The sequence below is a fragment of the Nycticebus coucang genome, chromosome 8, assembly GCF_027406575.1.
Source record: "Nycticebus coucang isolate mNycCou1 chromosome 8, mNycCou1.pri, whole genome shotgun sequence".
NCBI classification, from domain to species: domain Eukaryota; kingdom Metazoa; phylum Chordata; class Mammalia; order Primates; family Lorisidae; genus Nycticebus; species Nycticebus coucang.
This window is the reverse complement of record NC_069787.1, coordinates 59,782,385-59,810,181: the sequence shown is the minus strand read 5'-3', so window position 1 is coordinate 59,810,181 and position 27,797 is coordinate 59,782,385. Positions and strand designations below refer to the sequence as shown.

Genomic DNA, 27,797 nt, shown 5'->3' with positions numbered 1-27,797 from the left:
GGATGCTTGTAACTAGGGGACTGTGTGTACCTTCAAATTACCCTTCCTAGGGACTCCGCCTCTTTGCAATTCCAACAGTGATATATTGCAGTACCTGATTCCCCCCACAGTCTTATCAGCAGGCTCTGTTGTTAAAATTCTTAATTTTCATTAATATAATAATAAATGAAATGGTATTTCAGTATGGTTTTAGTTTACATTTCTTTCAAGATGAGTCAAGTTGAACATTTTTTCAAAATTTAAGGGCTATTGGTAAACTTTATTCCTGTGAACTGTTTGTGTGTGCCATCTACTGATTTTTCTATTGGATTTCTACTTTTTTTCCCCTCCATTTTTTTTTTGCAATTTTTTGGCCGGGGCCGTGTTTGAACCCACCACCTCCAGTAAATGGGGCCAGCGCCCTACTCCTTAGAGCCAAGGGCACTGCCCTTCCCCTCCATTTTTATGTATCTGATATATACATATGTATATAGATCAATGGATAGGAATTATCTTTATCTGTAATACATATTGCAAAGATGTATTCTCAATTTTCTCTTGTCTTTTGACTTCATTGCAAAAATTTTTATTTCAAAAACTTTTTTGGGGTGGCGCCTGTGGCTCAAAAGGGTGGGGCGCCAGCCCCATATGCCAGAGGTGGTGGGTTCAAACCCAGCCCCGGCCAAAAAAAAACCTGCAAAAAAAAAACCAAAACTTTTTTAAACTTACAGAAAAGGAGCTAGAATAGTGTAAAGACTATTTTATACCCTTCACCCAGATTCTGTAATTGCTGACTTTTATTACATTTGCTTTATTTCTCTCTCACACGGAGAAAGTTGAAAATATTGAATTCCTTTCCGCCTAAAATACTCCAATGTGAAATTTCCATTAGAAATTTTAAATTGATACACTTGCTTAATTTGAAGATTTATTCAAATCATGCCAATTATCCCAATAATATTCTTTACAGATTGTTTCTCTGATGTAGGTTCAATCCGAGATCATGCTTTGCTTTTAGCTTTCATATCTCTTTAGTCTTTAATCTAATACGTTTTTCAGCTTTTCTTTGTTTTTCATGACATTGACATTTTTAAGAAGCACAAGTCATTTATTTTGAAAAGTGTTCTTCAAGATGGGTTTGTCTGCTGTTTCCTCATGACTAGGCTCAGACTGTGCATTTGCAGCTGATGCAGTGTGCAAGAGGCATATGATGTCGACCCAATTATTGGTGACGCTGACCTCGATCACCTGGTTCAAGTGGTTAACTACCCATTTTCCCTTTGTAATTTATAAGTAATTTGTAGAGCAATCCTTTGAGACTGTGTAAGTGTCCTTGTCCTCATCAAACTCTTTAATACAAGTTTCAGCCTCCATAAATGACTTCTGCCTGAATTACCACTATGGTGTTTGCAACATAGTGATTTTCTAATTCCGTCATTTCTTTTATAGTTACTAGTTATCATTCTATTATTAAAGAGTTCTTTCTCTTATTTGCTTAAAGTCTTCACAGGCTCATCGATTCCTATTTTATTCAATGAGCTATCCTCCATTACTATCATTATTTATTTTAGTGTATAATAAGCATTTTAATATCCATTCCATGAACTCTCTCATTTCCTGATTGCTTTTTCTTTTCACAAGTGTTGTCACTGGTTGAAATGAGGCTTATTTTAAAATGTTCAATTCTTCTCCATGGGCAGTTCTTCTATCTTTGCTTTTTTATCTTTCCTCTTTCTTGTCCAAATGGTTTCTTGGAAATGGCTGAGCACTCTTGGTCGTCCATTCATCTTAACATATAAAGCATCATGCTGATTGAGGCAGAGGACTGCTGATTTCCTCCTCAGTTGTGTGGGGCTCTTTCCCATAAGGCCTCTCCATAAATGTGACTGTACAACATTATCTCCAGGTACTGGCTGTGTGTGCTGATGGCATCTTCATGTTAGGACATGAGATGGGAGCGAGCCACTACTGAGAACCCTTTTTAGAATTCGGAGAGCTTTGCTGCGGAACTCCAGCCCCTAACTTTGAAAGCTCTGTGACAACTTTAGCTGATGATGCTCCCACATTTGGCCTGAAGATGAACCTATAGCTGCTGGTTCTGCAGCTCCATGGGTAGGCGAGGGGAGCATCTATGCATGTGAGTGGCAGGGAGTGGGGTGGGAGGGAAATTGGCACAGCTTTGCCACAGGCAGCCTTCCAATTCATACTTCCTCCACAGTTTCCCATCCCACCTCCCACGTCAGCTTTCTCTACCTGGGAACTCCAGGCCTCCAGTACTCCTGGGGCCTCCTGGGCCTGATGGGCTCCAGGCTGAATGGCAGCCTTCATTCTGGCACTGGTGGGTTCCTCCATCTGTTTTGCTGTCGTTGTGCTCCCATTTACTGTCTGCCATCCAGACATTCATTAATAACTCATGTGATGATAAATCCGTTCTCACTCCCATACTCATGGAGGTTTATCTCCTCTCGAACTTCTGTGTCATAATTTCAATAGAATTTGGGGAGAATGGGAAGATAAATGCATGTGGTCCCCTTACCTTGACCTAGACACCCATTTTTGAAAAGATGGCATAGTGCCAAGAGCATTTGACTGGGAGGTTGGAGAGTAGAGTGCTTGTTCTAATTCCATCACATCTACATCACTATGTTCTTATACTCCTTTTCCTCAATAGTTCCTTATAGCTCCAACATTTCAAGATTCTTTAGGGGAAACATTCCCATATGGCTGACACCCATTGGCTCTGTGAGCCTGATCTTTGACATTTCCTCTTACCAACTCGATGAATCAAAATGAACATTTGTGTCATTTCCTCTTTCTCACGGTCCAAGAACATTCAAAAGTTTTAAGTAGGAAGAAAATCAGAAGCAAATTATTAATATTTAATAAGAACTGAGGACTGAGAAGTCTCAAAATGATGCAAAATCCTTTCACCCTCTTCCTACCTCAAAATCCCCTGCTAACAACAGTAGACCCTGCTCTTTCTTAAGACCTATTGTAAGGGCTATGATGAGACCCACCATAAGGGTCATGGAAAAAAACCCTAAAACAATGGGCAGGTTAACAAAAGAAAATAATAACAAATTTATTTAACCAAAGTTGCCCATGACACGGTACCCTTTAGAAATGAAGAATCAGACCAGGCATGGTGGCTCACACCTGTGATCCCAGCACTCTGGGAGGCTGAGGCAGGTGGATTTCTTGAGCTCAGGAGTTTGAGACCAGCCTGAGTAGGAGCAAGACCCCGTCTCTACTAAAAGTAAAAAAAAACTAGCTGGGTGCTATGGTGGGTGCCTGTAGTGCCACAGCATCACTTCCTCTTTATTCTATGTAATCACAGTCACAGAGCTTCCCAGACTCAAGGGGAAGGGATACAGACCACACTTCTTAATGAAAGAAGTATCAAACGATTTGTGGCCATCTAAAACCACCATGTGTAGTCTCAGTTACTCAGGAGGCTGAGGTAAGAGGATTGCTCAAGCCCAAGAGTTTGTGGCTGCTATGAGCTACGATGGCACAGCACTTTACCCAGAGTCTAACAGAGTGAGGCTCTGCCTCAACAAATAAAAAATAAAAAGAAATGAAGAACCAAAACCCAGAGAAAATAGTCTATTTTTATGCTAAGGTTTGATGAAGAATAGATAACCATATAGAAATGTAATTGGACAAAAAAAATATGATTTCATGATATTGGGTTATGGGATGGAGGGGTACTAAGTGAATCCTGTCTGTTTCAATTCTTGATGGCCTCTCTGTGTAACATTCCTTCATCCCAAGAATGGAGCAGGACCCCCTGGAATGAGGGTATCCAAGGGAGAAGGGAGAGAGTCAGCTTTCTTGGTTTTATTGTTTGCTTTGGGGAAATGGGTTCCACTTTCTATGACCCACCTTGGGAAGAGGAATTCTCATTTCTGTAAGTCACTTTGGGAGAGAAAGAAGAAAAGGAGATGGGAAGGCAGGAGAAAGTCAGAGAGAGACTTTGCTTCTGAGACCTTCTAATCATCTGTAGCTCAAAATATGCATCATGCCAAACCACATACTTTGAGTATCACTTCCTAAGCTCCAATACTATCTGTTCTAAAATACATATATATATATATATATATATAGAGAGAGAGAGAGAGAGAGAGAGACAGAGTCTCAGTATGTCAGCCTCAGTAAAGTGCTATGGCATCACAGCCCACAGCAACCTCAAACTCTTGGGTTTACGCAATTCTCTTGCCTCAGCCTTCCAAGTAGCTGGACTACAGGCACCCACCACAACGCCCAGCTATTTTTTGCTATTGTTGTAGTTGTCATTGTTGTTTATCAGGCCCGGGCCAGGTTTGAACAGCCAGCCCCAGTGTATGGGGCCAGCGCCCTAGCCACTGAGCTACAGGCACCAAGCCTATTTTAGAAACATTTTAAAATATTTAAGTGAAAATATTAGTCAAGGGAAGTAGCAGAAGCTTCTTTGCCACAGTGGTGAAAATGTATTCACTTGTCCAAAAAGAACCTTCTAGGGTCCAAGGACATTTAAAACACAGCCCTTCTCCTCCAACAACCTGCAGTTTCATCAATCAGATTTTGAATCATGGAGCCAAATTAGAAAGAAGCAGTCAAGTGTTTACTGCACCAGATAAATGTAAGGATGCATGGAATTTCATCTGGTTGAGATTGTAGCCTAAATGGGTACCATCTGTTATTGCCAAAAAACTGCCAAAGACAAAAATAAAAGATGTGATTATCATCAAGAAAATGTCCTTGAAGCACATGGCACAGATATGAGCCAAATCGCAGAGAAGGAAGTGTTCCAAGACGGTGCGCCATCTTGATGCAGGAAGAATGGATGTAGGCAGTCAAAGCCAATGTCTCAGCATACCTTACATTATTTGCCCATTAAGAAGAGGCTTGCTAAAGATGGCTTAATTAAAGATGACTAGAAATTTGGCCAGAAATTTGTGGCCAGAAATTTGTCTAAGACTCAGATGGGAGATTCTTCTTATTTCACATGACCTCAACTAAGACCACTTATTGAGCTCAGTAGTAGTATTCATTTGGTGCTGGTCTGGAGCATTCAGAACAGCTTTATTTGGAACAGCTTCATTCTGACAGCTGATACCATGGTGATGGATGGAAGGCTGTGCCCAGCTGGAACTGTTCTCAGGAATACTCACATGTGATTGGTCCAGCACAGTAGCCTCAGAGTAACCGGACTTCTTACATGATGGCGCAGGGCTCCCAGAAAAAGTATTTGAAGAGAAGGGAAGTGGAAGCTGTCAGTGACTTAAGGCCGAGACAAGATACTGCCACAGCATTACTTCCTCTTTATTCTATGTAGTCACAGTCACAGAGCTTCCCAGACTCAAGGGAAGGGGATATAGACCATACTTTTTTTTCTTTTTTTTGTAGTTTTTGCAGTTTTTGGCTGGGGCTGGGTTTGAACCCACCACCTCCGGCATATGGGGCTAGCACCCTACTCCTTTGAGCCACAGGCACCACCCTAGACCACACTTCTTAATGAAAGAAATATTAAACAATTTGTGGCCATCTAAAACCACCACAGCATTAAACTGGAGACAAGAGAGCAGTGTGCTGCACTATCCCACTAACAAGGTAGCCAATCCTCTAGTTTGTTTGCCTAGGACTGAGAGGTTTTCTAGGACTTTCAGGGCTAAAGCCAGAACCATGCTAGTTGAAGTAGATTAACTGGTCACCTTACGTACTCAGCCCCATTCCTGATTCACCTTGACTTTGACAGACACAGAGGCTCTTCCCACTTTTGTTTGCTGGTGTCTTCTTGGAGAAGTTGTGCATCTGTGTGGGTGTGTGGTTCAAGGAGACAGCTCAGGATACAGCTTTCTGAGACTGAGGTTGGCAAATATAGGTACACGCAAGTAAGAAGAAGAAAATACACCACAGTAGAAACAGAAATTAAGGAAGGAATGTCCCATGCTACCTTTCCTATAGTCACTGTCAGAGCTTAACATTTTAATCATTTTCACATGGCTTGCATTTTGTTTGCTCTTCCCTGACTCCTCATTAGCCAAGTGTCCAGGGCTGGATGAGTATTTCAGTATAGTAGAAGAGCAGAAAATACAGGTTCAAATTCTTTCTTTTGCCATACCTATTAGTAGTGTAATTTTGAGCAGATCCCTGAACCTCTTTGAGTGCTAATTCCCTCACCTTTAAAGCAGGGATGATTTTACCTACTGATCCACCTCTGATGGTTGACGTGCACATCAAAGGAAAAATCATATATTTACTTAACATTTTTGTCAATGACTTGTATGTGAGCCCAGATGTAAGAATTTTTAGGCATGTGCAGCTTTGAAGAGAATGCTAATACACCAGATAATACTCAACACCATAAAGATTTAACATGTTGAATGGGTGAGATAAATTTAATGAGATTAACAGAGAAAATGACAAATTTTTAACTTTAGGAAAACACCCAAAAACCCTCAAATACAGAATGAGGAACATGGATTAGTAGCAACACATATGAAAGGATTTTGGAGTTTTAGTTGATGGCAGGGTGGCTATGAGTCAACAGTACCAAATGACTACCTGAAATAAAAACCGAAGCAGCCCTGGGCTGATAAGAGGATGTGCAGAATTAGGTCACGAGGGGGGCTCATCATCTTCCAATCTGAAATGGAGGAGCCACATCTAGAATGTGTACTCATTTGAGGCTCTCAACACTTCAAAAGAGTTTTAAAAAAATAACTAAAGCCTGCTCAGAGAAGTATGTATAAGATGAAATGAGAACAAAAACTTGGAATGGTTAGCTAAAGGACCAAAAACTCCCAGATGACAGGATAGACTCTTTAAATACACTAGCAGTAATACAGTCATTCTGTATAGCCCCAAGCATAGAGAATTAAGGCCAAAGTGTAGGAGTCCCAGGGAAGCAGATTGTAATTACTGCAAAGGAATATCAAGTCCCACAGAATTGAATCCATGATGTTGTCCAGTTGTTATGAATGTCCCCATTAAAGCTCATGTTAAAATTTAATTGTCAGTGTAACAGTATTCAGAGGTAAGGCCTCTAAGAGGTGATTATATTGTGAGAGTTCCACCCTTATGAGTGGATTAATGTTCTTGCAGGAGTGGGTTAGTTACTGTGGGAGTGGGCTCCTTATAAAATAATAATTTTGGCCTCCACTTGCTCTTTCTGTTTTATGCAGTCACTTCTGCCTTCCATTCTTCTGCCAAGGGATGACCCTCACTGAATACCTCTACCATGTTCTTGGACTGCCCAGCCTCCAGAACAGAACCTTGAGCTGAACTTCTTTTCTTTAAAAATTACTCAGTTTGTGGTATTACCTCATAGCAACAGAAAAGAGATTAAACTTATTTTCTTTATAAATTATCTAGTCTGTGGTATTTTGCTCTAGCAACAGAAAATCATCTAAGATAAAAAAAAAATGGTACCGAAAAGTTGAGCCATTTCTAAAACAATACCTGAAAATATGGAAGCAGCTTAGAAACTGTGTAATGGGAAGAGGCTGAAAGAATTTGGAGAACTGGACTAGAAAAAACTTGTATTTCTATAAATGGAGCGTTAAGGGTGATTCCAGTGAGGTCTCAGAAAAAGAGAAGGCTAGGGAAGGTCTAATTCTTCTTAGAGATTATTGAAGTGGTCATGACCAAACTGTTAGTAGAAAAATGCACAGCTTGTTATAAAGTAGCAAATAACTTGGCTGAGTTGTGTCCATGCCCAAAGGCTTTATGGAAGGTAGAATTTAAGAGTTATGAACTAACTAGGGTATGTGGAAGAATAAATATCTAAGCAGGAAAGCATGCAGGCTACTGCCTGATGACTTAGTAAGGTAGAGAAAAGGAATAACGTAAAGACAGAATTTGTAATTAAAAGGGAAGCAGGGTGAAAAGATTTGGAAAATTCACAACTTGGCTATATAAAGAACAAAAAAGCATGCAAGAGTGTGGCCAAACAACCAGTTGCTAAAGAGATTAGCATGGATAGAAAGAAGCCAAGTGCTATTCATAATGACAGTGGGAGAAAGCCACTGAAGGAATCTCAGAGATCTTCAAAGCTGTCTCTCCTATCATAAGCCCAGAGCTTTAGGAGGGCAGAAAGGTTTCAGTTGAGGGGCCGAGGCAGCCCTCCACAGCCTCACTGCCAAGAGAGGCCTTGGGACTCCGCTTCCTGTATTCCCTGCATTCTGGTGCAGCACCACTCAGCTGCCCCAGCTGTGGCTCAAGTGGGCTCAGGTGTGGGCTGCTCTGTACGGTACAAGTGGTAAGTCTTGGTGGCTTCTATGTAGTGCTAATTCTGCAAGTATAAAGAATGCAAGAACTGTGAAGGCATGGCTTCCTTCACCTGGATTCCAAAGGATGCTGTGAACCACATGGAAACCCAGGCAGAGACCTACAGAGGTAGAGTCACTGCAGAGGACCCCTGCTAGGGCAATGCCAAGTGGAAATGTGAGGTCAGAGCCACCACCACCTAGGGCAATGCCTAATGGAGCTGTGGGGGTGCCACCAGCTCCCAAGACCCCAGAACTGTAGAGCTATTAGTGTGCAGTGCCAACGGGACAGCTACAGGCATGAACTTCAATCTCCATGCCAGTGTGACCAGGAAGCAGGATGTGGAGTCAAAGGAAATTATTCTCCAACTTTGTGCCTTGCATGGAGTCAAAGGAAATTATTGTCCAACTATATGCCTTGCTGGATTTTGGACTTTTAGTGTCTGTCACTCTTTTCTTCTTGCCCATTTCTCCATTTTTCAATGGGAATGTTTATTCTATCCCATAACTGGATTTTGGAAGTAGATAACTTGTTTTTATTTTCACAGGTGGAAATAATCATGCTTTGAGTCTCACCTGTACATGTATTTGATTTAGTTGAGACTCTGGATTTTAGATTCTGGAGCTGATGCTGGAATGAGTTAAAACTGGAGCTGTTGGGATGGAATGAGTGCATTTTATATGTGAAAAGGACATATATTGAAAAACTTATATTGAAATTTAATTGCCATTATAATAGTATGATGAGGTAAAGACATTAAGAAGTGAACTATTGCCATTACTGGCAGAGTGGGTTATTTATCCTTGGAATGGGCTCCTGATAAAAGGATAAGTTTGGTCCCCATTTGGTCTGTCTGTCTTGTGTGGTCTTTTCTTCCTTCTGCCCTTCTGCCCTTTGGTCATCTGAGGGATGACCCTCACCAGAAGCTAACACCGTACCTTTACACTTCCCAGCCTCCAGAACTGTGAGCTGAAAAAACTTCTTAATAAAATTACCCAGTCTGTGATATTCTTGTATAGCAACAGAAAATGGACTAATATACCAGGTCATGAGGCTCCCCTTAGGGCAGGGCATTGACTGAGAATCCTGGGCATTACGGCACTAGAAAGCTGTGGCAGGTGTATTTTATAAAGACAGCCATGCTAAAATATGTGTATATCCCATATGTTGCCACCCCTCCAGTCAGGGGTGGAGTCTATATTCTTTCCCTTTAGATGTGGGCAGAACTTTGTAACTAACTTAACCAGAAGATAAAATGATCCTATGTGACTTCTGAGAGCAAGTCATTAAAAACATACATCTGTCACCTGGCATGATTTCTCAGTACTCCAACCTTTGGAACCCAGTCGCCAGGCTGTTAAACTAAGCAGACACATGCAAAGGCCACATGCATATGTTCTAGCTATAGTCTTAGCTTGTTTAAATCTTTCCAGCCAACAGCCAGAATCAACCCCTAGACATGAGTGAACAAACCTTTATTTATCCTTCTACACTTTGTAGCTAAGGGCTGAGGCACTATGGAGAAGAGATGAGCTAATCTTGCTATGCCCTGTCTGAACTCTTGATCCATAGAGCCCATGAGCATAATAAATGGTTGTTTTTACACTACTATACTTTGCGGTAATTTTTATGGCAACCAAAATAACTAGAAAAGAGAGTTTCTACCCAAAGACTTATTATGCCCCCCTCCTTCCAGAAGAAAGTGGAAGTCAGTCTGAATGACAGGTAGGATTAGTATGAGTTAAAACTTTTGGAGGTAGAATGTGGTATCAAGAATGGGAAATGGTGCTGGGACAGTAAATTAAGGGGCAAGGCAGAGGATTCAGAAACTGAATCTGAGAACTTGACTCTGGGCATGCAGTGAGTAAGCATACACTTTACAAAGAGCTTGCAAGGAGAGGTTCCGTATCAGTTAGGTAGAAGAGGCTGCCTTGGAAGGCAGTAGGAGGGTTTCAGCATGTGCTATAGGAAATATTTGAGTATCAGTTGGTTGGCTAGACTAGATGATAACCTTTAATTTCCCTTTAATTCTGAAATTCTATGAGGAGTTCTTAGAAATTATAAAACACTATGCAGATAGTGTTATCATTATTATTAACGCATGCCTTGTGGATCTAGTGATAAGAGACTTAATAGAAATATGTGGGTGTCTGCAAGTCAAAACAGAAAATTAAATTATTCTAATATGGTTGGTAAAGACAAACTGAATCCCCCTCGTGTTGATGACAAGATACCCCCTACTACTCCATCCATGCTGCCATGACCTTGAGTCACACATTAGACTTTTGTCTTCAAGGAGTAAGTTCCTAACAAAGACGAGGGGAGGTAAGGAGCAAGAGAGGAGTAGGAAGCATGTGACATCTCAGCCAAGCACTTAGTCATAAGGAAGTCATATGCTTGGGGCCATATTTGTGTGACACATTACACATTATTGGAAAATAAGGGGAAAGATCACCAGCAGAAAGTAGCCGCTGTTGCCTTGTGCTCTCTAAATAGTGCATAATAGCTCTATTGATCCATGTATCACAATACCTTTTAATTATTTGTTCAATTTGATTGATTTTTAACTTCTAAAGAGTGGGGATCAAATATCTTCATGTCCTTGGTGATTAACATAATATCTGAGAGAGAGCAGCAACTTACTATTTGTTTGATGAATGGGTAAAGTGAATAGCTAGCTGGCTGGCTGGCTGAATGGATAAATGATGAATGGATGAATGGATGGACGGATGAATTGGATGGATGGACGGACAATTCCTCATGGATTCTCAAAGGCTGGTAAATGTGCTATACAAATGTGGACGGGATATTCTGGTACTTAGAAATCTTGAAGGGAACTTTCCCATTTTATTAAAACTGAAAGAATTCTTATTTTTTAAGCCTTAGGTTATCTCCTAATGACTGTATATCCAAAGGGCTTTGTCTTCTTTTGAGTTCTCTAGGAAGCATACCCTAATACATAGAGTTGAGTGCAAATAGGTTATTGGTGAGGGGGTCCCAGGAAGTACTGGCAAAGATGAGGAGCAGTAAGCCAGGCAAGGGAAGGGTACATTCATAAGTTTACTACCATGGGAAACTAGGGCTCAATTTTTGTGCAAATATCTGAGAAATAGTGTAAAAGGCATCTCAGAGTTGGTTCACCCAAGGAGCAGGGAGCAGGGCTGTTTATCTCCCAACTTCTGTCTCTCACTGGGTGAGAGCAGCTCCTGAGAAGGTTAACTGCCAGCATTTCTGGTCTGCCCTACATGCAGGCAAAAGGGCACAGTGGCTCATGCCTGTAATCCTAGCACTCTGGGAGACTGAAGCATGGGGGAATCCCTTGAGGTTGGGAATTCAAGACCAGCCTAAACAAGAGCTAGACTCTACCTCTACTAAAAATAGAAAAATTAACAGGGCATTATTGTGGCATCTGTAGTCCCAGCTACTTGGGAGGCTGAGGCAGAATCACTTGAACTTAGGAATTTGAAGTTGTTGTGAGCTATGACACCAGAGCACTCCAGCCTGGGCAAAGAATTAGACTTGGTCTCAAAAACAAAACAAAACTATGGCTGAAGAAGGGAGAGTTGTGAGAACTTGGGGTCTGCCAGCATCAACCAACAGTAAAGTGAGTGCTGAGAAATTATCAGTGTCAGGAGGGCACTGACAGCTTCTATTCTTCTTCTCAGTTTCCTACAGGTTCCCTCCCACTTCCTCCCTAAGCCCTGATGATGTGTCTTGGAGACAGAGAAGTTCAGGCTCTTGAGTTTCAGACCACTCTTGGGTTTGGGACTGAGGAATATGTCCTAATAGTAAGGAGACTGAGGTCAATCCTGTGTCCTCTTCACGCTGATCCATTTGGGTACTATGGAAGCTACACCATTCCTTGTCTTTTTCCAAGCTTTATACTACTTTATCTTCTTTCTACTCATACTGTGATATGTTATGCTTCAGTTAATTCTTCATATTGTGTACTGCCATAATTTTTGTTTTAAATCAAATGTCTACTCAGGAGGCTAAGGCAAGAGGATTGCTCAAGCCCAAGAGTTCGAGGTTGCTGTGAGCTGTGTCACCATGGCACTCTATGCAGGGCAATAGAGTAAGACTCTGTCTCAAAGAAAAAAAAAATCAAATGTTCATTAAAATCCTTTTGCTTTTGCAAGGTTCCTTGTCTCCTGTCTCACTCTTCTACTTTTCAAAGTGTTGAAGAGATCTGGGATGGTCCAATGATGGTAGAGGAACTGAGGCTTGGGAGTTGGAAATGATTTATATAAGGCTACCTAGCAAGATTAAAACTGAGCCAGGATTATAATGCTAGTCCAGAGGTTGGTAAACTATGGCCCTGGGAGCAAATCCACCCATTTCCTGGTTTTGTAAATAAGGTTAAATTAGGAGATGCATTACACACTACATATAACTTCTTTCACACTGTAACAGCAAAGTGGAGTAGTTTCAACAGACATATTATGTGCCCCACAAAACCAACATGTTACTGTCTGTCCCTTTAGAGAAAACGTTTGCCCTGCTCCAGGCCATTGTTTATTCCATGATGCACCAGTTCCTATCACATCCTATATAGTCAAAATGCCCTCTCACTACAGCCTCTCATTCAGACTTCACAGACACCCATGAAAGTAATGCAGTTTTCTCTATTTTATAAATGAGAAAATTAAGGCATAGAAAGGTTAAACAGCTTGCCCAAATCACACTGGTAAAGAGGCAAAGGTGAGACTCGAATCCATATCTTCTGGCTTCAAGTCTCGCATTTTCCGATCCAGCCTCTGTTCCTCAGGCTCTGTCCTGCCTGCTCTTCCTTTAACTTCTAAATACCCATCTACTCAAGCAAGAGCGTCCCTGAATAGCTTTTTAGCTTTCTATACTGAGTGCGTAATCTTAGATATATATCTCTCCTGTTTTTCTTGTCTTAATTCAAACCAACATACAGCTCTAGTACAAGATAAATTATGAGAATCCAGGAACAAAGCCATAAATTTTGATAATGTCGGTGGATGTTTTTTATAAACTATAGTTTACTGAGGTAGAAATGTAAGCCTTTAAAGCACAAGAGGACTGTGAAGATTTATTTGTAGCACATCCTGCTAGAACTAGATTTCCCTGGCTAAAGAAATATTCTTGAAGGGTTCAGTGTACCCAGTTGTGACCATTCAAAGCCACAGCATATTTTCTGAAATATTCCAGTGGAGCCACATATTTCAGATAACTGTCTGACAAATGTATCAAGGGATAAAAGAATTATAAAACTTGTACACATGCCTCATGGGGAAGTGTGCATATAGGTGGTTAATATTGAGGATTGCTGCTATACTAAGGTAGGGTCATTAAGAGGTGATTAGGTCATGAAGGCTCCTCTCTCATGAATGGGATTATAAAAACTCTTATGAAAGAGACTCCATGCAGTGTTTAGCTAGCTTACCCTTCCATCTTTCCCATGGGGGGACAGTGTTCCTTGCCTTTCGAGGAGGCAGACCTCACCAGACAACCAAACCTACTGGTGCCTTGATCTTGGACAGCCCAACTTCCAGAGCTGTGAGAAATAAATTTCTGTGCTTTATAAGTTACCCAGTTTGTGGGAGTCTGTTACAGCACAAAAGGACTATAATACTCACCTCAAACTATCCCAGCACACATGACTTACTGCATGAATTTGACATCTTTCCTGCTCTATACCCTGTTCAAGAAGACAAGTGTGTTGTTTCTCCCGCTCCACCTGTTATTCTCTGGGCTCAGGCCTGGTTTTAGGTTCACCCTTAAATACCCACCCAAATTGGTCAAGTGCTTCGTGCCATAGACTTGTGGCTTTCTGTATCACTTGAATAATGTTAGGGTTATGTCTCTCATGTTTCTATTCACCATTAACTTGAACATATAGCTGTAGTACAAAATATAGCATCAGAATCCAGGACCATACTTGGACCCTGCAGCAAAGTCAAATTCCTATCATGTTTACTAAGTCCTTTCTCTAAATTTCTGTATTTCTCTTTTTGCAGACCAGAAACCAGCAATCTGCAGCCCAGCACCAGTCTGCACTTGGAGTGGCACTGGAGAGCGCCCTTCTTTACTCTCCAAAGTATGTGTTCCATGCTATGTTCCTTGCCGCCCCCCCCCAATATTGGCCTGAGTATTTTCATGTGTTAAGTGAATTAAACCTTCATAATAGCATTGTTAAGGAGGTTTTTTTTTTCCCCAGAGGTTTTTTTTTTTTATTATTATTATTAAATCATAGCTGTGTACATTGATGCTATCATGGGCACCATGGTTTTATAGACTGTTTGACACATTTTCATCACACTGGTTAACATAGACTTCCTGGCATTTTCTTAGTTATTGTGTTAAGACATTTACATTCTACATTTACTAAGTTTCACATATACCCTTGTAAGATGCACTGCAGGTATAATCCCACCAATCACCCTCTCTCTGCCCACCTCCCCCCTCCCTCCCCTTCCTCTCCCCCTTCTGTCTTCCCCCTATTCTTAGGTTATAACTGGGTTATAGCTTTCACGCGAAAGCCATAAATTAGTTTCATAGTAGGGTTAAGGAGGTTTTGATTGCCTTAATAAGCTCTGCTGACAAAAATGCTGCTCCCTACTTTACCTATCCTCCCAGGAATGGCTGCCCATGCCACGCTCTCTCTCTTCCACTCTGAGGATTCCACCTACTTTGGGGTGGCATCTGCCACTTAGCTAGAGTAAAGGGAGAGACTGTTTACCATCTATATGACAGGAAATATCATCACTTCCTCTCTGGAATCTATGCTGAAAATAGATTTCCATAATGGACAGAAACAAAGTAGCCATGACATTACCTGCATCCTGTCACCACCCTGGGAGCTACTTCTCCCCACCCTACTCCCCAGCGCATAAATAAAGCCCTACTTGATAACTGATTGCATTTCTAGTTGATCACGTCATGTTGAATACCAACTAACCAGAACATTCATCTAATGGCAGCTACCTTGCCAAAAAGCCTTATTGTCCCTATTGAACCAAACCTCCCTTAAAGCTACTAAGAATAGTACATAGGTGTTTTCTTAACTAGAAGCGATAGGTGCATATTTTAAACTCAATTCTAATTCTATCTGAAGTGTCAGTTGCTAAAGTACATTGCAAAGTGATGTTTTAAAGTGAATAAAATCTTAGCCTTTACTCCTAGTTTGTGTTTAGACATTGATGACTAGATTTCTCTAGAAAACAAATTATTTGGGGTACACTTTAGGAATAGAACTGGCTTCAATTCAAATTAAAGTTTGCCACCATCAAACATTTTGTCTCCATACCCTTTCATCTCCTACTTGGTTTCTTTTTTATGTTTTTTAAAATTTTTAATTATTATGGATACATAATAGCTGCATTTCTTCATAGGGTACATATAATGTTTTAATATAGGCATACAGTGTCGATTAATAAAATCAGAGTAATTGTAGTATCCATCACCTCAGGCAATTCACAATCATTTCTTTGTGTTAGGAACATTCTAATTCCACTATTTTGGTTATTTTATTTATTTATTTATTTTTGAGACAGATCCTCAAGCTGTCGCCCTGGGTAGAGTGCCATGGCATCACAGCTCACAGCAACCTCCAACTCCCGGGCTTAAGCAATTCTCTTGCCTCAGCCTCCCAAGTATCTGGGACTATAGGTGCCCACCACAAATCCTGGCTATTTTTTGGTTGTAGTTGTCATTGTTGTTTGGCAGGACCAGGCTGGATTCGAACCCGCCATCTCTGGTGTATGTGGCTGGCGCCTTAGCCACTTGAGCTACAGGCACAGAGCTCTTTTGGTTATTTTAAAGTATACCCTAACTTATTGTTGATTACAGTCACTTTGTTGTGCTATCAACTTTTTTCATTCTCTCTAACTACCTCTCCCTGCTACCCTACCCACCCTCTGGTAACCATCATTCTACTTTCTGTCTCCATGAGATCAGCTGTATTTTTTTTTTTTTTTTGTAGAGACAGAGTCTCACTTTACCGCCTTCAGTAGAGTGCCATGATGTCACAGGACTCACAGCAACCTCTAGCTCTTGGGCTTCCGCGATTCTCTTGCCTCAGCCTCCCGAGCACCTGGGATTACAGGCGCCCGCCACAATGCCTGGCTATTTTTTGGTTGCAGTTCAGCCGGGGCTGGGTTTGAACCCGCCACCCTCAGTATATGGGGCCGGCGCCCTACTCACTGAGCCACAGGCGCCACCCGATCAGCTGTATTTTAATATTTAGCTCGTATGTATGACTGAAAATATGAGAGATTTGTCTTTCTGTGCTCGGCTTAATTTTACTTAACATAATGTTCTTCGTGTTTATATAATATTCCATTGTGTATATGTATGACAATATTTTTATCCAGTCATTTATTGAAGGACATTTAGGTTGATTCCATATCTTGGCTATTGTGAATAGTGCTGCAACAAACACAGGAATGCAGGTAACTTTTCGGTATACTGAATTTCCCTCCTCAGTGGGATTGCTGAGTCATCTGGTAGTTCTATTTTCAGTGTTTTGAGGAACCTCCTTCCCTATTGTTTTTCATAGTGGTTGCACTAGTTTACATTCCCACCAAAATACACGAGTGTTCCTCCTTTCTCCACATCCTCCATGATTGGTTAATTCTCCTATTTTAAAGGTGAGAACTGCCAACATTGATACAGGCGGTAGGACACTGGGGTAAGAGAAGTGACTTCCAACCATGGGGAAGCACATACCAGGTAAATATTACTGCAAACACTTGTAAAGAAAAATGTCCATTTTTAGTTATAGGGAGTTTTTTAAACTAAAAGATTAAAAATACTAAACATTTTAAAGATGCAAGACATGCTTTATTAAGTTAAAATCTTGGACAAATGCCAAAAAAGTGCCGTAGTTTGAGAAGCCTGTGACAAATGTAAAGATTCTGTTTCTTCAATCTATCAAAGTCCCATATCCCCATAGAACTGAAACTCACAGTTTTCAAAACAACTTAAATCCAGAAATCATGACATTCTCAGGTTTCTGGGCCATCACTGGAATTCAGGGTATTCCAAAGATCATCTTTCTTCTTCCTGGCCTCCTTCCTTCATGTTGATTCTAGCATCTGATATTTAAAAATCAAGACAATAAGAAATAGGCTGTTTTCCTCTGATGTTTTTTAAAAAGAACTGAAGTCAGATGTGACTGTCATTCATAGCCCCATTGTGTAACTGATGCTTTTTTTAAAGTTATTTTTTCTTTCAAAACAAGGATGACAATTTTTATACAAAATTAATTATCTGTCAACTGGGAAACACAGTCATTCAAAATTTTTGGCAATTTTTTGGGAGAAAGAGACAATTGGAAAGAAAACAAGTTGATACTGAGCAAATTTGTTTACAGGAACTTTCCAGGCTGTATCCCAGAAACACACAAATTACACTTGATTTCTTTCTCCTTCTGCATCTGTGGTTTTAGTCAGTGCTGATCAGTAACTATAATGTTGATCTTCAGGCACAGTAAGATCCCGACCATCAAAAAAAAAGTAAATATTATGTGATCCATTATCTTTACTAGAGACATAAAATGAGATTGGAACACTTCAGAAAGATTTTCAGCATGAGTTATAACCTTAATTTTAACCAACTGGTTCAAGAAACTAGAATACAGATTCTTTGAGGACTCTGGTTAAATTATTGCCTCATTTGTAAAGTGAGAGAGTACCTTTAGAAAGTTCATTCATTTATCCAGCAAAGACTTATTAAGTACCTAATTTATGCCAAAGGCTGTGTTTAATACTGGGAATACAGTTATGAACAAAACAAAGTTTCTGCACTCATACAACTTATAGTGGGAGAGATAGGTATGAAGCAAATCATAACAAAAATAATTTATAAATGTAATTGTGATATATGTTACAAAGAGAAGGTATGAGATATTATTAAAAAAATATATCATGGGGACAGAGGGCATAATCTAAAATTCTTAAATCCCAGCAAAGACATTGAGGTAGAATGGAGCCCCACCCTTTGAAGAATATGAAAATAGAAAAACAGAGATGAAAACAACATGAATAAAACACCAGAGATGAGACTAGAGAACAAGCAGTGACTAGGACAGTCAAGACCTTGCTGAGCTTAACAGTAAGTTCATACTTTAAGGCACAGTTTCCCGTTGCTGTTTGGATAAATTAACAGCGATGGAAAACTGTGCCTGAGATTCCTACCTATCCCCCAACATCTGTTTGACCCTTCTGCTTTTAGCAAGAAAAGCCTGTAATTCTAGGCAGACATGCAACTGCCTGAAAGTAAAAAAAACTACATTTCCCAGACTCTGACGTGAGGTGTAGGCAGAAATGGAGAAGCAATGTCTGGAATAATGTTTAAAGAAGAAAACACATTCTGTTTCTCATCAGGTCAGAATGCTGACATGATAGCGAGAGGTGGAAGCCACGTACTGGGGACAACAGTTCTATGAGATGAAAGAAGCCTAACGCCTGCCTCATGGGTGCATCAAAATAGTCCTGGCTGTGGACCTCTGGGCTTCTTCTACATGAGAGAAAATTACACTGAATTATGCTTCTGCTCAAGCCATTCTCAGTTTAAGCTTCCTGCCACTCTCTGCTGAGCCTATTCTTAACTGAATCTGACCTCATTTCCTTAAAATAGAGTTTAAAGAAAGGTCATTCATGATGAGATTAAGATCTCTTAAACCCACACATTTCTATACCTTTTCTGACATGCCTGAATATTTAATATAATAAACAAAATCTGAGCAAAACATGTTCACTTGTTCATTCGTTGATTTATTCATTCATTTAATCCTTTGGCACCTGCCATGTGCAAAGTACTTGTTTTAGGTGTTGCAGAAGACAAAACTCACAATTTGATGCCTTCCCTAAAAGGGCTTACAATTTAAAAACACCAAAGTAGTCCCTAGTACAATGCAAATACCCAAAGAAGACATTAAGGAAAAGCTGATGCTAAGGACATTCATGGGGATGAAACTATAAACATGTAGAACTAATAAAGCTACAAGGTAGCCTATAATCATATAATGCCTCCATTCTAATGCAGCTATCTAAACTAATACTGTAAGAAAGTTTCAGCACAACAGGAAACTTTACAGACAGCTGTTGTTTCTCCAACTCAATAATTAATAGGATGCTGCTGACCTAAGCAAACCACTCAGGCAAAGTAAATAAGCAAAGATCATTTCCTCCTTTGAAATCGGGGATTAACAAGAAAACTCAGCCAGACACTGGGCTTCAAACACCTGCTGATGAAATCAGTTTTATCACTGTTGTGCCAAATCTAGTCCCCAATCATGAGTTTATCATAGTTGTGGAGATCTTACTTGACAACTAATGTGGCAGATTCACGGGAGAGACACTTGATCCTGTGTTTAGAAGTACAGCTGAAGAGCCTTAAAGCCTAAGCAAACAATTCATTACGACCATTTATGAACACACAACAGCCGAAAGAGAAAGTCTGTGGAAGACAGGATGCTATAAAGTCTTGGGAAAGGAAAGGGCTATTTCTGAGCACCTCTGTGCCAGAAATTGTGTAAGGATATCAGAATGCTTATTTAATACTCACAGTATGTGAGATTTTTGTGTTATCTCCTTTCACAAAGAAACCAGGGCGGAAGAAGATATGATTTGCCCTGGTCATGGAATAGAGTCACAGCTAGACTGCAATCCAGCAGCATTCTACCCTCGGAGGCTGATTATCTGGAGCTCTGGGGGAGACAGTGTCTTCATCTGTAAGTTGGGGGTCCGGATTGTGAGCAGATGGCCTCCAGGGGCATTTTCCTCATAAGCCAATAATATGTTCTTCTCTTTGTACTAAATTTAGAAATTTATTATAGCAAACTAACTATATCTATAGATATTTTTCATGCGATTTGAAAACACCTTAAAATATATAGAAACTGGCACTCTCAAACACCATGGTATAACCTTTTATGAGAAAAAAAAACACAATGAAAAAGAATTTGAGAAGACCAGCACTTAAAGGTTAGGAATCAGCAATTCTATTTGATGATGAGTTATTTCTCTTGTGTAAAACTGGAGGCAGGCAGGGAGGCTAAGGTAGCAACTCTGTTTCATAAAGCTCTTGGGGACTGAGGATTCTCTCAGGTTTGTGCTCTGTGGGCCCTGGGAAGTGGCCCTTGTCTTCACAGCCCAAGATGGGGGATAGAACTTCAGAAACAATATCTGTATCCAGGCATTAGGACAACAGGAAAAGAAGGGGGAAAGAGTGTATACCAGCTGTCTTTTAAGACAATGTTAGACATGCCATGTTGTACCAGCGCTTACATCTAACTGGCCAGGATTTGTCACAGGGTCAAGTGGTCTTGCAGTATAGACTATAAGTGCATGGGTAGCCATACACTCAGCTAAAAGTTCAAGCTAAAAGCTTTATTATTAATATTTATTGATATTAAGGAACAAGTTAATAGATATTGATAGTAACAGCAATCTCTGCCAGTAAGTAAAACAGGATGCTGTTGTTGTTTTATAAATTGATTGTTTGTGACAACCCTGCATAGAGTAGCCCACTGGTACCATTTTGCCAACAGCATGTGCTCACTTTCTGTCTCTGCATCACATTTGAGTAATTCTCACAATATTTCAACCTCCCTCATTATTATTATTATATTTGCTATGGTGATCTGTGATCAGTAATCTTTGATGTTACTATTATAGTTGTTTTGAGATGCCACAAACTGCATCCATGTAAGATAGCAAACTTAACTGACAAATGTTCTGTGTGTTCTGACTACTCCACTAACTGGCCATGCCCCCATCTCTCTTCTTATCCAGAGGCCTCCTTACTCCCTGAGACACAACAATATTGAAATCAGGAGAATTAATAATCCTACAATGACTTCTAAGTGTTTAAGTGAAAGAATAGCTGCATATCTCTCACTTGAAATCAAAAGCTAGAAATGATTAAGCTTAGTGAGGACGTCATATTAGAAGCTGAGACAGACTGAAAGCTAGGCTCCTTGTGCCAAGAAGTTAGTCAAGTTAGAATGCAAAGGAAAAGTTCTTGAAGGAAATTAAAAGTGCTACTTCAGTGAACACATGAATAATAAGAAAGGGAAACAGCATTATTGCTGATATGGAGAATATTTGAGTGGGCTGAGTAGAAGATCAAACTAGCCGCAACATTCCCTTAAGACAAATCCTAATCCAGAGCAAGGGCCTAAATCAATTCAATTCTATGATGGCTGAGAGATTTAAAGAGGCTGCAGAAAAAAAACTGGAAGACAGCAGAGGTTGATTCGTGAGGGTAAAGGACAGAAGTCATCTCCATAGTATAAAAGTGCCAGGTGAAGCAGTGTGTGCTAATGGAGAAACTGCAGCAAGTTATCCAGGTCTAGCTAAGGTAATTGTCGAAGGTGGCTACACTAAACAACAGATCTTCAGTGTCTATGAAACAGCTTCATGTTAGAAGAAGATGCCATATGGGACTTTCACAGCTAGAGAGGAAAAGTCAATGTCTGGCTTCAAAGCTTCAAAGGACAGACTGACTCTCCTGTTAGGGACCATTGCAGCTGGTAACTTAAAGTTTAGCCAATGCTCATTTACTATTCTAAAAATCCTAGGGCCCTTAAGAATTATGTTAAATTGGTTTTGCCTATGCTCTATAAATGGAACAACAAAGTCTGAATGACAATATGTCTGTTTACATCATGGTTTACTGAATATTTTAAATCCACTGCTGAGAATTACTGCTTAGAAAAAGATTCCTTTCAAAATATTACTGCTCATTATCAATGCACCTGGTCAGTTACCCAAAAGCTCTGATGAAGATGTACAAGGAGAACAATATTGTTTTCATGTCTGCTAACACATTCATTCAGCAGCCATTAACATCAAGGTAAGATCATTCACTGTTAAAAAGATTACTGCTTACTGAAGGCTCAGATGATCATTAACATTTTTTAGCAATAAAGTATTTTTCAATTAAGTATATACATTGTTTTTTAAAGACATAATGCTACTGTATACTCAATAGTCTGTAGTATAGTATAAACGTAACTTTTATATGCACTGGTAAACAAAAAAAATTGGTGTGTGCAGACAGAATGAGGACCAAAGACTCCATTATTGGCAAGGGAAAACACTCCCAGAAAAAGGGGAAAATAAAAAGTAAGTTAAGCAATGCAGAACAAAGAAAAGTCAGCTAGTTTACCTCCAAACCAGCTGCTGCTAAATTTCTTATCTGAGCAAGTTTCCTGCTTTTCCTAGAAGTCTGGCTGTTGGGGATACAGCTTGCAATCACCCCTGCTGGATTTATAAACACTCTGAAGGAATAATGGCTACAGAGGATGCTGTGTACAAGGCCTAGCAAGAAACATTAATTAGGCTGCCTCCTGCCCAGTCAACAGCCAAAGCAAATAGCCATTGTGGAGATTTGTATTATGGCTGGGGCAGAGATCAAGGGAACATCTCGAGCCCTGAAATATGGGTAGGAGGGCTTATATCCCTTATTGCAGAGGAAGACCCCCTGTGGTGGTGATGAGAGGAAAATTCCTCTCTCCCACCAATTCTTCAGAGGAGATTGAGGCCAATGGCGTTTTACTCCACAGTGAACTCGTGGGTATTAACACTCCCCTAGGAATCTGTGTGTGTGACCACAGACAGGAGGCTGCCCCCACACAAGGCTCAGGTTCTGGATTTCTCAAGACTGCTCAGACCCTTAAAGTTAATGATTATAGAAAGGATAGAAGCTGATATGCTTACTCAAAGAAACTGCTGACATCTTTGTTCCCTTCCTCAGCTTACCTTCTGGGCTAATAAGCAAATAGCCTTCAATAAAAGCTGAGTAGGGGGCGGCGCCTGTGGCTCAGTGAGTAGGGCGCCGGCCCCATATGCCGAGGGTGGCAGGTTCAAACCCGGCCCGGCCAAACTGCAACAAAAAAATAGCCGGGTGTTGTGGAGGGCGCCTGTAGTCCCAGCTGCTCGGGAGGCTGAGGCAAGAGAATCGCGTAAGCCCAAGAGTTAGAGGTTGCTGTGAGCCGCGTGAGTGAGACCAAAAAGAAAAAAAAAAAGCTGAGTAGAAGTGGCACTAGGTGGGGAGAATGGAGTGACAGAGACACGAAGAGGGTGGGGGGTGGGGGGAAGTGTGGGGGGGCGGGGGGACACAGAGGGAGGAAGAAGCGGCGGCAGTGGCGGCTCCTCTTTGCAGAGGGGAAAACTCAGAGGGTTCAGGGCAGGAATAATGAGGTAGCGGGGCGGGCTGCTCGCTCCCGGCTCAGCAACGGCGGCAGCCTGAGCAGCAGCGGCAGCACCCCAGGCGCTGACAGCCCCGCCGGCCGGCTCCCTCGCTGACCACCGACTGTCAATGGAGCTGGAAAACATCGTGGCCAACACGGTCTTGCTGAAAGCCAGAGAAGGGGGCGGAGGAAAGCGCAAAGGGAAAAGCAAGAAGTGGAAGGAAATCCTGAAGTTCCCTCACATTAGCCAGTGTGAAGACCTCCAAAGGACCATAGACAGAGATTACTGCAGTTTATGTGACAAGCAGCCAATTGGGAGGCTGCTATTCCGGCAGTTCTGCGAAACCAGGCCTGGGCTGGAATGTTACATTCAGTTCCTGGACTCAGTGTCAGAATATGAAGTTACTCCAGATGAAAAACTGGGAGAAAAAGGGAAGGAAATTATGACCAAGTTGTTCACCCCTAAGTCCCCAGTGTTCATTGCCCAAGTTGGCCAAGACCTGGTCTCCCAGATGGAGGAGAAGCTCCTGCAGAGGCCGTGCAAAGAACTCTTCTCTGCCTGTGCACAGTCCATCCATGACTACCTGAGGGGAGAACCATTCCATGAGTACCTGGGCAGCATGTACTTTGACCGCTTTCTCCAGTGGAAATGGTTGGAAAGGCAACCAGTGACCAAAAACACTTTCAGGCAGTATCGAGTGCTAGGAAAGGAGGGCTTTGGAGAGGTCTGCGCCTGCCAGGTTCGGGCCACAGGTAAAATGTACGCCTGCAAACGCCTGGAGAAGAAAAGGATCAAGAAGAGGAAAGGGGAATCCATGGCACTCAATGAGAAGTAGATTCTGGAGAAGGTCAACAGTCTGTTTGTGGTCAACTTGGCCTATGCCTACAAGACCAAGGACGCGCTGTGCCTGGTCCTGACCATCATGAATGGGGGTAACCTGAAGTTCCACATTTACAGCATGGGCAACCCAGGCTTTGAGGCGGAACGGGCCTTGTTCTGAGATCCTCTGTGGCTTGGAGGACCTCCACCGTGAGAACACCGTCTACAGAGATTTGAAACCTGAAAATATCCTGTTAGACGATTATGGCCACATCAGGATCTCAGATCTGGGCCTGGCTGTGAAGATCCCCGAAGGAGAACTGATCCGCGGCCGGGTAGGCACCGTGGGCTGCATGGCCCCAAAAGTCCTGAACAACCAGAGGTACGGCCTGAGCCCTGACTACTGGGGCCTGGGCTATGAGATGATTGAGGGCCAGTCGCCATTCCGGGGCGTAAGGAGAAGGTGAAGTGAGAGGAGGTGGACCGCCGGGTCCTGGAGATGGAGGAGGTGTACTCCCACAAGTTCTCCGAGGAGGCCAAGACCATCTGCAAGATGCTGCTCACCAAGGATGTGAAGCAGAGGCTGGGCTGCCAGGAGGAGGGGGCAGCCGAGGTCAAGAGACACCCCTTCTTCAGGAACATGAATCTCAAGCCCTTAGAAACCGGGATGTTGGACCCTCCCTTTGTTCCAGACGTCTTCACAGTTCTGTGCTCAGGGGTGGTGGCTTCCAGCAGACCACAGCTGGAGTGTTTACAGCACAGCAATCAGCAAGTGCTGTGAGGCAGGGTTTTCTCATCCTCCTCCCCCAGAGCCAGTTATTAACCATTATGGTACAACCCCGCCCAGAAGAGGATGGGGACAGTCCTTGGATATCCAGAGGGTGTCAGTACTCCAGCATCGCCCTGTAGCCCTGGGCCGTGTACTGTAAGGACATGCTGGACATCGAGCAGTTCTCCACTGTGAAGGGCATCAACCTGGACCACACAGATGAGGACTTCTACTCCAAGTTCTCCACAGGCTCCGTGTCCATCCCATGGCAAAACGAGATGATACAGACAGAATCCTTCAAGGAGCTGAATGTATTTGGAACTAACGGCACCCTCTCACCAGATCTGAACAGGAGTTACCCACCAGAACCGCCCAAGAGGATCTTTAAACGTCAGCACCAGAACAATTCAAAGAGTTCGCCCAGCTCCAAGACCAGTTTTAATCACCACACAAATTCAAACCACCTCAATTCTAACTCCACGGGCAGCAGCTAATTTTGGCTCTGGCCTTGAGGTCCGCGGTGGAAGCAGCCGGGACTCTCCTGCTTGGAGAAGGAATCAGCGGAGCTTCTGCTTTGGCCGGGTGGCCAGGGCAGCCGTCCAGGAGCCGAGGAAGGAGACCGTCCACCTGTCGACATAGAACCTCAAGGTTTCGCAAAGAAATTTCCACTCAGGTCTGTTTTCCGAGGTGGCTCCAGCCGGGGTGGACTGGATTACTGTTGTCAAACATTGCAATAGACATCCAATTGGATATGACAACTTGCACGTATTTTAATACCGTCCTAACTAGAACTGAATTTTGTCTTATTATGATTTTTAAAGAAAAGTTTTATAAATTTCTCTATTGTCTCAGTTTACATTTTGTATATTTGTATTTAAATGAAAGTCCAACTTTGAGGGTGTATATTTTCTCTGCAGCCACTGTCAAGCCATGTGTTTTAAGACATTTTAGGGGGGAGGGGTTTACCAAAAATAATGTGACTCAAGACTTCTAGAGCCTCAAATGAGAAAATGTTTTTATTAAATGTAGAAAATGAAAAAAAAAAAAAAAGAAGTGGCACTAGGGGCAACTTGCCGGAACCCCACAAATAGGCAGTGATCCCCTATGCGCCCACCTTTGAAAATTCTATTGTGTGTGTCTTGTCCTTTTGTCTCTTGTCATTTCTAACTTTACATTTCTTCAGTCAACTGCGCCAGCTCCACAGGTCTTAATTAACAGTTTCCCCAGGGTGGGACCCTGGTAGGTGTGACTACAAAGGTGATATTTGCTTTATTACAGTGGTCTGGAAATGACCCACAATATCTCCAGGGTGTGCCTATGCATATGGATATTAAATGGTCTCAGAAACAGCAGTCAAGAAACTGACAATGAAAAAAAGAAACTGACAATGGCTACAGGATTGGAGGAGTGAAACTAAGGAATTTAGAGTTTCTTTTACTTCAATGCCATTTAAGTTGTCACCATGAGTACATATCAGTTTTAGGTTTTGAAAACTGGTAAAATTAATCAGAAAGTAGATCAAGAAATTATACAGAAATATAGACAAATAAGAAAATTGTTCTCAGTACTGTACATCAGTAAGTTACTTATTGTTGTTTTATTTCTTTTGTAATAATTTCTTTTTCTAAATACAAGTACAGGTTCATAAGTCAAGAAAAATCAAAAAGGGGTAAAACATGTTAAGTGAAAGAAGCTAAACTCAAACCGCTATAGACTATATGATTTAAATTAAATAGCATTCTCAAACAGGCAAAACTATAGGAAGAGAAAACAGCTCAAAAGAAGAAACGAGTGAGAGTTTGACCACAAAGGAAAGCATAAGGACAATTTTTACAGTGATAAAATATTCTGTATCTTGAGTGTTGCAGTCAAAAGAATCAACAAGAATTAAATTGGTTAGATTGATCAAGGAAGAAAAAAGAGAAGAAATAAGTAAATCTAAGAAATGAAAATGAAGCTGTAACTTCAGATACTTCTGATATTTAAAGAAAATAAGAGAGTAGTATGAAAAAAGGGTGTCAGTACATTTGAAAACAAATGAAGCATACAAATTAAAAAAAACAAAAATTGACTCAAGAAAAAACAGAGAACGTGAACATTTCTAAAACTATAAAATAAATGGAATCAAAAATTGCCAATTTTCACATAGGTCAGGGACAGTGACACACATATGTAGTCCCAGCTACTCAGGAGGCTTAGGTGGGAGGACCCCGTGAGACCAGACATTCAAAGTTGTAGTGTACCGTGAATGTATATGTGAATAACCACCACACACCAATCTGGGTGTCATAGTGAGACTCCATCGCTTAAAAAATTTTTTTAAATTAAATTTTTTTTTAAATTCTCACAAAGAAAACTAGTCTTATGTGGTCTTATCAGTGATTTCTGGCAAACGTTCAAGAACAATTTTTTTTTTTTTTTAAGACAGAGTCTCACTCCGTTGCCAGGGTAGTTTTTCCTTAGCCAAGCTTAAAGAAACTTTAAACTCCTCTCCAACTCTTGGGTTCAATCTATCTTCATGCCTCAGTGTCCTGAATAGCTGGGACTACAGGCATCTGCTACGGTGCCCAGCTAATTTTTTCTATTTTTAGTAGAGACAAGGTTTTGCTCTTGCTCAGGTTGGTCTCAACTCCTGACCTCAAACAATCCTCCTACCTCAACCTCCCAAAGTGTTGGGATCGCAGGAGTGAGCCACCATGCCCAGCCTACCATAACTTTTATAGTAAAAACTGAACAAGATAATATGTTACATAAAAATTAAAAGCCAATTTCAATCATGAACACACATACAAAATTCCTAAACAAAATACTAG

The 27,797-nt window shown here is 41.3% G+C and overlaps 1 pseudogene across 1 annotated transcript; it reads left to right on the top strand.

The window, feature by feature from the left end:
• Positions 1-23,463: 23,463 nt before the first annotated feature.
• LOC128592043 (G protein-coupled receptor kinase 5-like) lies at positions 23,464-26,010 on the top strand (annotated as a pseudogene). The gene is made up of 2 exons (XR_008381750.1): positions 23,464-24,909; positions 25,125-26,010. The product of XR_008381750.1 is annotated as a G protein-coupled receptor kinase 5-like (transcript).
• Positions 26,011-27,797: the final 1,787 nt, after the last annotated feature.